Here is an 11986-nt window from a genome sequence, read left to right as displayed (position 1 = left end):
AAAGAAATAAGACATGTACGTATTGCATGTATCCCTACGTGCATTGCACGTAATTAAAGTCAATGTTGCCGCGTTGCAACATGCAGGTTTTACAGTGATAAAGTATAATTTTTCAAAAATGAACATGAGATTTTGTTCAAGCATTTTGATTGAACTGTATAAGCCCATTTGCCACTTCATAGCGACCTCTTTAAAGTGGGTCCCTACACTTAACCTTAGTGCAGGACCACATGGCGATCACTGCCGCCGCAACGCAGCACACGCAGGGTAAATAAACCACAAGCCCAACAGCACCCCTGCTGTCAAGCCAAGCCCACACGGCTCTAGGCCACAACCCCCCTCCCCAAACACAGCACCATACAGACCGCCATACAGCCCCGCACACAAGATGAAATAAAATCATACTACAATGTCTAAACTAGGACGTATAAAACCGATGCTCAGTTTTTAATGGCAGTGCAGGTTTTCCTGGGTAGCAGCCAGAGTGGGTAAGGGCTCAAATGGTAACTGTTGCATGGAGCCAGAAATGCATAGATATAATTTGCTACCCATTCCCCACTTTACAGTGAAGGCGAACTGGCAGTGAGATGCTTGAAATCTCTGCCCTTCTGCAATTCAGCATGGTCCAAAATTTCAGGATACTGCTTGACCTATGACGCTTGGTGCAAATTTCATGACATTTGATTAGTGTGATTTTCATTCCATTTACTTCTATGGAGTTCAACACTTTGACTGGCTGATACAATGCCGACATGTGGCATTATGCCTTTTAATACAGATCACAAACAAAACAAAAACTTAGGAAACACGTTCTTCAGGTATGTAGCAATAAGCCTTAGGCACATTGCTCTCTACCAGGCAGGCACTTCCCTATCTGCCACAGATACTCCAGACCGTCTGCCACAGATGCCCCCTAAAACACAAGTCACAGATGCCTCCTACAAGCCAAATATGTCCCATATAGTACTGGCCAATGATGCCCCCTAGTGCCTGCCATAGATGCTTCCTGTTGTGCCATCCACAGATACTTGTTATAGGACCAATGCCCATTAGTCCCTGTTCACATCCAGTATCTGCTCTATGTCGATGCATATACATTTGAATATGTAAAAAAGATTTTCAAACATATTCCTCGGTGTATCCATAGACATTGATGAGTGAAACGTAGTCCGCTACGTTTGACCACGATTTACGTTTACATACAGTTTTTTTGGAGGACAGAAAGCATAGTCCGCCCTTCTATTCTGTCCTCCAAAGAAACAAAATATACGCAAAGTATCTTTTTTTTTACATTATAGTCAATAGGTGACGTATGGAAACGTAAGGCATAACATTTGCATACGTTAAAACATATATGTTTTTGATTCATTTTTTTGTAGTTGAAATGAAAAAAAGTTTTCACCGTCCCCTGTGACCCACTCTTTCTGCTGTCACCCAGAAACGAAAGGGTTCAGTTACATTAAACCCTTCCCGACATCTGACGTGTATATATAGCGCTGTCGGGAAGGGCTTCCCACAAAGCGTATGGTTACGTCGCAGTGATAGGTCGGGCTCAGAAGCTGAGCCCACACCATTACCACCGGGTGTCAGCTGTATGTTACAGCTTACAGCCTGCTGTAATGGCAAGAACCGGAGCTAGTCTCTGATCCGGCCGATTAACCCCTCAGATGCTGCGCTCAATAGAGATTGCAAATTCTGAGGGGTTTTCAGCCACTGGCACCCCAGAGGCGCAATCGCTGGGGTGCCGATGGTTGGTATGCCAAACGTAGGCCTAACAATGGCCTCCGTGTCTGCCTTGTACGCAGGCCTATGAGGACCCGCCTGCGGTCCTCAGGCTTGCTGTCAGTATATAACTACGTATGTAGTGCAGTGTATTAGAATAGCGATCTGGGCTTCAGGCCTTTAAGTCCCCAAGTGGGACAAAAAAAAAAAGTTAAGAAAAGTTATTAAAAATGTTGTAAAAAAATAAAATTTTCACATTAAAAAACCCAAACGTGCCTTTTTTCCCATAAGTCTTTTATTACTGGAAAAAAACACAAAAAATAAAAGAAAGATACATAATTGGTATTACCGTGTCCGTAACTACCCAAACTATAAAACTATTATGTAATTTATCCTGCACGGTGAACGCTGTAAAAAAATAAATAATGAAAAACAACACCAGAATCGCTGTTTTTAGGTCTTATCTCCTCCCAAAAAATGGAATAAAAAGTGATAAAAAAATATCACATTTACCACAAAATAGTAACAATAAAACGACAGCCTGTACCGCAAAAAAGAATCCCTGACACAGCTTTGTCCACACAAAAATAAATAAGTTATGGGTCTTAGAATATGGCGACACAGAAAACAAAAATAAAACAAAGTGATTTTATTGTGAAAAAGTTGCAATAAATGAAATAAACTATATAAATTGGGTATCGCCTCAATAGTTTTGACCCGCCGAATAAAACTAACATGTAATTTATGGCACACCGTGAATGCGGAACAAAAAACAACAATAAAAAACAATTCCAAAATTCCTTGTTTTTGGTCTTTCCTCTTCCAAAAAATGAAACAATAAGTGATCAAAAAGTCGTATATGTCCCAAAATGGTGTCAGTAAAATCTACAGCTTGTCTCGCAAAAAATAAGACCTCACACCGCTCCATCAACTCAAAAATAAAAAAGTTATGGCACTAGTAATGTGGTGATGAAAAAACATCCCGATGTGCAGGCCGGAGGGGAACATTCCTTCAGTTTTAGGGCCCTAGTATTTAGGAACTAGGAATGAAAGGGACATAGCGCATCTGCTGGAAGCGAGGGTGCCCGTATTTTACCAGTGCAACACTTTCCCAGAAAAATTTCCCAAACTACAAAGGAGGAAAAGTCCCCAATGTAACGTCTATGGCCGCAGACCGTCGTCCTGACTTACCTTCTGGCGGCCGTGGCCATGGACGTGTGAGTTCTCTGCGGCATCTCCCTCCTGAGAGACGCCGGCACTCACTTCCCAGTCCGGACACTGTCTTCCGTAGGGCGCGTGCATGGCCTTAAAGGGCTAGTGCGCACACAGTTGCACAATATCTGCAATTAGCTCAGAATGCTTATGGACTATAAAAGGGGCTCTGCCCTCTTGATCATTGCCTGAGCGTTGTGTTACCTAAAGTTTGTCATTGCAAATGGTTTCCAAGTGTTTTCCAGTTCCCAGTGTTATCCGTTCCTGCTGCCTGTACCCTGTATCCCGTGCCTCTGAGCCGTCAAGAGTTGGAGTCGTGTTGTGTCTTCCGCTGCATCTATTGTGTCACACCCCGTCGGGTGTCTGTCTACTGTCGGAGCCTCATCTTAGCCTGAATCCACCGCTACTGTCTACATTGCCTCATGTACCCTTTCTGGACTATAGAAATTGTATTGTACCTGTTTGGCCAGCTGCTATCTCGCTACGCGGTGTGGCCCAGTGGGTCCACACCCCGCGCCATGACACCCAAAAGGTGCAGAGTATTACAAAAGGAGGATAAGAAAGGACACCGTTTATCAGTGCGACACTGGCCTATGCATAACGGATTTATTCACAGCGTACCACACATCTATGGATAATTGTATTATTTACGCATTATTATACCCTCTTATTATACCCTGATGTACTCCGCACAGATTACATATGCCCCCACATTATAAACTGAAATACCACTAGTAATCAAACAAAACTACTACCAAGTAAAATCCATGCACCAAATGGCGCTCCTTTCCTTCTAAGCCCTACAGTGTGCCCAAACAGCAGTTTGTCCAGATGTATGGCATTGTCATACCCGGGAGAACCCACGTAACAATTTATGGGGTGAGATTCTCCAGTGGCACAAGCTGGGCACAACATATTGTGCACTGAAATGGTATATCAGTGGAAAAATTGCAATTTTCACTTTGCATCATCCACTGCATATTAATTTCTGAAAAACACCTATGTTGTCTAATTGCACACTACACCCTTTGATAAATGCCTTTAGGGGTGTAGATTCTAAAATGGGGTCACTTTTTTTTGGTACATCAGGGGTTTTGCAAATGCGACATGGCGTCCAAAAATCATTCCACTAAAACCTACGCTCCAAAATTCAAATACCACTCCTTTTCTTCTGAACCCTCCTATATGTCCAAATAGCAGTTTAAAACCACATATGGGGTATTACCGTAATCAGGAGACATTGCTTTACAAATGTTGGGGTGCTTTTTCATCTTTATTCCTTATGAAAAATGCTGATCTAAAACTACATCTTTTTGGGAAAAAAAATAATTTCATTTTCACAGCTCAATTCTAATTAGTTCAGCAAAAAGCCTTTGGGGTCAAAATTCTCACTATACCCTTAGATGATTCCTCAAAGAGTGTCGTTTTATTAAATTGAGTCACTTTTGGGGTATTTCCACTGTTTACTAGTACTACAAGTGCTCAGCAAAAGTGACATGGTGCCCAGAAACCATTCCAAATGCCAAATGGCTCGCCTTCCCTTCTGAGCCCTGCCGTGTGTCCAAACAGCAGTTTATGACCGCATATGGGGTATTTCCGCACTCCGGAAATTTTTTTTACAAATGCTTGGGTCCTTTTTCTCCTTTAGTTCTTGTGGAAATGAAAAAAAAAATAGTTAAACCTACATTTATTGGAAACAATTTATATTTTTATTTTCATAGCCTACTTCTAATAATTTCTGCAGAAAAACCTGTGTGGTCAAAATGCTCACTATACCCCCTTATAATTTCCTTGAGGGATGTAGTTTCCCAATAGGGGTCACTTGTAGGGGGTTTCCACTGTTTCTGGCCTCCAAAAACCATTCCAGCAAAATTTGAGTTCCAAAAGCCAAATGGCGCTCCTTCATTTTCACAGCCTAAGGCCTCATTTACATGAGCGTAATATACGCGCGTGCGACGCGCGTGCTTTTCATGCGTGTCGTACGCACCTATATTACTCTATGGGGCAGTGCAGACGATGCGTGAATTTTGCGCAGCGCGAGTGCGTTGCGTAAAACTCACGACATGTTCTATAATCGTGCGTTTTTCGCGCATCACGCACCCATTGAAGTCAATGGGTGCGTGAAAACCACGCATGCCGCACGGAAGCACTTCCGTGCGAACTGCGTGATTCGCGCAAGAGCTGTCAAACTGAATGTAAACAGAAAAGCACCACGTGCTTTTCTGTTTACAAACATCCGAACGGAGTGTCTTAGACATGAGCGAAACGAACTTTACCGGGTTCGGCCGAACTCGTTTTGACCGAACCCGGCAGGAGACAGTCACTGTGCAGGGTGCTGAAAGAGTTAATCTGGTTCAGCACCCTGGACAGTGACTTCCGATTACAATATACGTGAACGTGTAAATAAAAAAAAAGTTCTGACTTACCGAGAAAGCTTCTTCCTCCAGTCTGACCTCCCGGGATGACAATTCAGTCCAAGTGACAGCTGCAGCCAATCACAAGCCTAGCACAGGCTGCAGCGGTCACATGGACTGCCGCGTCATCCAGGGAGGTGGGGCCAGATGTCAAGAGAGGCGCGTCACCAAGGACGCGTCACCAAGGACGCATCACCAAGGAAACGGCCGGGAAGTTCTCGGTAAGTTCGAACCTCTTTTTTTTTAAACAGGTTACTCGATATGGTGATCGGAATGCACTGTCGAGTGTACTGAAAGAGTTACTGCCGATCAGTTAACTCTTTCAGCACCATGGACAGTGACTGACGTCGACTAGCCTCATCTCTATGATGGCGGCTGCGTGAAAATCACGCAGCCGCGCATCATACACGGATGACACACGGAGCTGTCAAGTGCCTTTTGCGCACGCAAAACGCAGCGTTTTTTGCGCGCGCAAAACGCACACGCTCGTGTAAATCAGGCCTAATTATAATAAAATCTATGAAACACCTGTGGGGTCAAAATGCTCACTAGACACGTAGATAAATTCTTTGTGGGTGTAGTCTCCAAAATGGAGTGTTTCCTTTGTATTGGTACCACAAGACCTCTTCAAACCTGACATGGTGCCTAAAATATAATCTAAAAAAAAAGGAGGCCCCAAAATCCACTAGGTGCTCCTTTTCTTCTAAGGCCGGTGGTTCAGTCCATTAGCACACTAGGGCCACATGTGGGATATTATCTAAAAACTGCAAAATCTGGGTAATATATTTTAGTTCTATTGCTCTGGTAAAACCTTCTGTGTTACAAAAAAAAAAAATTGATTCTAAATGAATTTCTGCAACAAAAAAAAAGAAATGTGTAAATTTCACTTCTACATTGCTTTTATTCCTGTGAAACACCTAAACGGTTCAGAAACTTTCTAAATGCTGTATACTTTAAGGGGTGCAATTTTTAAAATGTGGTGATTTATGGGGGTTTGTAAAGTATGGGCCCCTCAAAGCCACTTCAGAACGGAACTGGTCCCTGAAAAAATAGACTTTTGAAATTTTCTTGAAAATGTGAGAAATTTTGCTAAAGTTATAAGCCTTGTAATGTCCTAGAAAAATAAAAGGATGTTCAAAAAACAATGCCAATCTAAATTATGGGAAATGTTAATTAGCAACTATTGTATGTGGTATAACTATCTGTCTTACAAGCAGATGCATTTAAATGTATCGCTACATTTTGGTGTTTTTCACAACTAAATACTGATTGTATCGACCAAATTTTACCACTAACATAAAGTCCAATGTGTCACGAGAAAACATCTGATGTTCGGTGCTCACATCAGTTACTTTGTAAGGATAGGAGTAGCTGGATGCAATTGGCAACTTATAACTGCATCTTTGCATAACGATTTGACTGAATTGAAGAAAAGTGATACCGGGTTTTCTGCTGGTAAAGATCAAAGAAAGTCAGTCCTATAACTCCAAAATTGCCTGCTGTTCTGCCATGTGGCTCACAGAAGTAAGGGCAACCTGTGCACTCCATATAGGATTGTTAACTATTCAAAAAATCCTGGACAGTCCGTAAAAGTGGGAGACTTTTTTTCCAGTGTCTGTAAAAATAATTTATGCGTACAAATTATTGGGATTGCAATTATCATCATTTTAGAGATTACAGTACAGATGATGTGTTCATATTATTCTAAGCTGTAGACATCTACACTGAAAGGATGCTTTATTAGACACCTGGCTTTTCACAATTGGAGCTTTCCTGTATGGAAATGAGACTTCTGACCCCAGAGTGCAGCATAAGATCAAGTGAGCAAGTTTTTCATGGACCAATTTCAACCTTTTCCCGCTTTGGCCACTTTTGACCTTCCTGACGGAGCCTCATTTTTCAAATCTGACATGTTTCACTTTATGTGGTAATAACTTTGGAATGTTTTTAGCTATCCAAGCGATTCTGAGAATGTTTTCTCGTGACATATTGGACTTTATATTACTGGCAAAATTTGCTTGATACATTCAGTATTTAGTTATGAAAAACACAAAACTTTTGTGAAAATTGCAAAAATTAGCATTTGTCGAAATTTAAATGTATCTGATTGTCAGTTAGGCAGTTAAACCACACAAAATTGTTGCTAATTATCATCACCCATATGTCTACTTTAGATTGGCATTGTTTTTTGAACATTCTTTTATTTTTCTAGGATGTTACAAGGTTTAGAACTTTAGTGGCAATATCTAAAATTTTCAATAAAATTTCAAAAGGCTATTTTTTCAGGAACCAGTTCAGTTGTGAAGTGGCTTTTAGGGCCTTAGATATTAGAAACCCCCAAAAAGTCACCCCATTTTAAATACTTCACCCCTCAAAGTACTCAAAACAGCATTTAGAAAGTTTCTTAACCCTTTAGACATTTCACAGGAATTATAGCAAATTAGAGGTGAAATTTACAAATTTAATTTTTTTTTGCGGAAATTTATTTTTAATCCATTTTGTTTTGTAACACAACGTTTTACCAGAGAAACACAACTCAATATTTATTGCCCAGGTTCTGCAGTTTTAGGAATTATCCCACAGGAGTGTGTATGTGTGTATAGTTAGTGTGGTTTGAGCGAGGAGTGTGAGTGTGGTGTGTGTGAGGTAGGGAGGAGTGTGTATGTGTGTATAGTTAGTGTGGTGTGAGGGAGGAGTGTGAGGGAGGAGTTTGTATGTGTGTATAGTTAGTGTGGTGTGTGAGGGAGGGAGGAGTGTGTATGTGTGTATAGTTAGTGTGGTGTGAGGGAGGAGTGTGTATGTGTGTATAGTTAGTGTGGTGTGTGAGGGAGGGAGGAGTGTGTATGTGTGTATAGTTAGTGTGGTGTGAGGGAGGAGTGTGTATGTGTGTATAGTTAGTGTGGTGTGTGAGGGAGGGAGGAGTGTGTGTGTGTGTGTGTGTGTGTGTATAGTTAGTGTGGTGTGTGTGAGGGAGGAGTGTGTATGTGTGTATAGTTAGTGTGGTGTGTGAGGGAGGAGTGTGTGTGTGTGTGTGTGTGTGTGTATAGTTAGTGTGGTGTGAGGGAGGAGTGTGAGGGAGGAGTGTGCATGTGTGTATAGTTAGTGTGGTTTGAGGGAGGAGTGTGAGTGTGGTGTGTGTGAGGGAGGAGTGTGTATGTGTGTATAGTTAGTGTGGTGTGAGGGAGGAGTGTGAGGGAGGAGTTTGTATGTGTGTATAGTTAGTGTGGTGTGTGAGGGAGGGAGGAGTATGTATGTGTGTATAGTTAGTGTGGTGTGAGGGAGGAGTGTGCATGTGTGTATAGTTAGTGTGGTGTGTGAGGGAGGAGTGTGTATGTGTGTGTATAGTTAGTGTGGTGTGAGGGAGGAGTGTGATGTGTGTGAGGGAGGGAGGAGTGTGTATAGTTAGTGTGGTGTGTGTATGTGTGTATAGTTAGTGTGGTGTGAGGGAGGAGTGTGAGGGAGGAGTGTGTATGTGTGTATAGTTAGTGTGGTGTGTGATGGAGTAGTGTGTATGTGTGTATAGTTAGTGTGGTGTGAGGGAGGAGTGTGTATGTGTGTATAGTTAGTGTGGTGTGAGGGAGGAGTGTGTATGTGTGTATAGTTAGTGTGGTGTGAGGGAGGAGTGTGAGTGTGGTGTGTGTGAGGGAGGGAGGAGTGTGTATGTGTGTATAGTTAGTGTGGTGTGAGGGAGGAGTGTGTATAGCTAGTGTGGTGTGTGTGAGGGAGGTGTGTGTATAGTTAGTGTGGTGTGAGGGAGGAGTGTGAGGGAGGAGTGTGTATGTGTGCATAGTTAGTGTGGTGTGTGAGGGAGGGAGCAGTTTGTATGTGCGTATAGTTAGTGTGGTGTGTGAGGGAGGGAGGAGTGTGTATGTGCGTATAGTTAGTGTGGTGTGAGGGAGGAGTGTGAGGGAGGAGTGTGTATAGTTAGTGTGGTGTGTGAGGGAGGAGTGTGTATGTGTGTGTGTATAGTTAGTGTGGTGTGAGGGAGGAGTGTGTATGTGTGTATAGTTAGTTTGGTGTGAGGGAGGAGTGTGAGGGAGGAGTGTGTATGTGTGTATAGTTAGTGTGGTGTGTGTGAGGGAGGGAGGAGTGTGTGTATAGTTAGTGTGGTGCGAGGGAGGAGTGTGTATGTGTGTATAGTTAGTGTGGTGTGTGAGGGAGGGGGGAGTGTGTATGTGTGTATAGTTAGTGTGGTGTGAGGGAGGAGTGTGTATGTGTGTGTGTATAGTTAGTGTGGTGTGAGGCAGGAGTTTGAGTGTGGTGTGTGTGAGGGAGGAGTGTGTATGTGTGTATAGTTAGTGTGGTGTGTGATGGAGGAGTGTGTATGTGTGTATAGTTAGTGTGGTGTGAGGGAGGAGTGTGTATGTGTGTATAGTTAGTGTGGTGTGTGAGGGAGGGAGGAGTGTGTATGTGTGTATAGTTAGTGTTGTGTGTGAGGGAGGAGTGTGTATAGTTAGTGTGGTGTGAGGGAGGAGTGTGTGTGTGGTGTGTGTGAGGGAGGTGTGTGTATGTGTGTTTAGTTAGTGTGGTGTGAGGGAGGAGTGTGTATGTGTGTATAGTTAGTGTGGTGTGTGAGGGAATGAGGAGTGTGTATGTGTGTATAGTTAGTGTCGTGTGAGGGAGGAGTGTGTATGTGTGTATAGTTAGTGTGGTGTGAGGGAGGAGTGTGTATGTGTGTATAGTTAGTGTGGTGTGTGAGGGAGGAGTGTGTATGTGTGTGTATAGTTAGTGTGGTGTGAGGGAGGAGTGTGAGTGTGGTGTGTGTGTGTGAGGGAGGAGTGTGTATAGTTAGGCTGGTGTGAGGGAGGAGTGTGAGGGAGGAGTGTGTATGTGTGTATAGTTAGTGTGGTGTGTGAGGGAGGGAGGAGTGTGTGTATAGTTAGTGTGGTGTGAGGGAGGAGTGTGTATGTGTGTATAGTTAGTGTGGTGTGTGAGGGAGGAGTGTGTGTGTGTGTATAGTTAGTGTGGTGTGAGGGAGGAGTGTGTGTATAGTTAGTGTGGTGTGTGTGAGGGAGGAGTGTGTATGTGTGTATAGTTAGTGTGGTGTGTGAGGGAGGGAGGAGTGTGTGTGTGTGTGTGTGTGTATAGTTAGTGTGGTGTGAGGGGGGAGTGTGTGTATAGTTAGTGTGGTGTGAGGGAGGAGTGTGTATGTGTGTATAGTTAGTGTGGTGTGTGAGGGAGGGAGGAGTGTGTATGTGTGTATAGTTAGTGTCGTGTGAGGGAGGAGTGTGTATGCGTGTATAGTTAGTGTGGTGTGTGAGGGAGGGAGGAGTGTGTATGTGTGTATAGTTAGTGTGGTGTGAGGGAGGGAGGAGTGTGTATGCGTGTATAGTTAGTGTGGTGTGAGGGAGGAGTGTGTATGTGTGTATAGTTAGTGTGGTGTGAGGGAGGAGTGTGAGGGAGGAGTGTGTGTGTATAGTTAGTGTGGTGTGAGGGAGGAGTGTGTATGTGTGTATAGTTAGTGTGGTGTGAGGGAGGAGTGTGAGGGAGGAGTGTGTATGTGTGTATAGTTAGTGTGGTGTGTGAGGGATGGAGGAGTGTGTATGTGTGTATAGTTAGTGTGGTGTGAGGGAGGAGTGTGTATGTGTGTATAGTTAGTGTGGTGTGTGGGAGGAGTGTGGTGTGTGTGAGGGAGGAGTGTGTATGTGTGTATAGTTAGTGTGGTGTGTGAGGGATGGAGGAGTGTGTATGTGTGTATAGTTAGTGTGGTGTGAGGGAGGAGTGTGTATGTGTGTATAGTTAGTGTGGTGTGAGGGAGGAGTGTGAGTGTGGTGTGTGTGAGGGAGGGAGGAGTGTGTTTGTGTGTATAGTTAGTGTGGTGTGTGTGAGGGAGGAGTGTGTATGTGTGTATAGTTAGTGTGGTGTGTGAGGGAGGGAGGAGTGTGTGTGTGTGTATAGTTAGTGTGGTGTGAGGGAGGAGTGTGTGTATAGTTAGTGTGGTGTGAGGGAGGAGTGTGGTGTGTGTGAGGGAGGGAGGAGTGTGTATGTGTGTATAGTTAGTGTGGTGTGTGTGAGGGAGGAGTGTGTATGTGTGTATAGTGTGGTGTGTGAGGGAGGGAGGAGTGTGTGTGTGTGTGTATAGTTAGTGTGGTGTGAGGGAGGAGTGTGTGTATAGTTAGTGTGGTGTGAGGGAGGAGTGTGTATGTGTGTATAGTTAGTGTGGTGTGTGAGGGAGGGAGGAGTGTGTATGTGTGTATAGTTAGTGTCGTGTGAGGGAGGAGTATGTATGCGTGTATAGTTAGTGTGGTGTGTGAGGGAGGGAGGAGTGTGTATGTGTGTATAGTTAGTGTGGTGTGAGGGAGGGAGGAGTGTGTATGCGTGTATAGTTAGTGTGGTGTGAGGGAGGAGTGTGTATGTGTGTATAGTTAGTGTGGTGTGAGGGAGGAGTGTGAGGGAGGAGTGTGTGTGTATAGTTAGTGTGGTGTGAGGGAGGAGTGTGTATGTGTGTATAGTTAGTGTGGTGTGAGGGAGGAGTGTGAGGGAGGAGTGTGTATGTGTGTATAGTTAGTGTGGTGTGTGAGGGATGGAGGAGTGTGTATGTGTGTATAGTTAGTGTGGTGTGAGGGAGGAGTGTGTATGTGTGTATAGTTAGTGTGGTGTGAGGGAGGAGTGTGGTGTGTGTGAGGGAGGAGTGTGTA

This window comes from Rhinoderma darwinii, chromosome 12 (assembly GCF_050947455.1).
Source record: "Rhinoderma darwinii isolate aRhiDar2 chromosome 12, aRhiDar2.hap1, whole genome shotgun sequence".
NCBI classification, from domain to species: domain Eukaryota; kingdom Metazoa; phylum Chordata; class Amphibia; order Anura; family Rhinodermatidae; genus Rhinoderma; species Rhinoderma darwinii.
The sequence above is the reverse complement of the archived record's forward strand: the minus strand, read 5'-3'. Positions refer to the sequence as shown.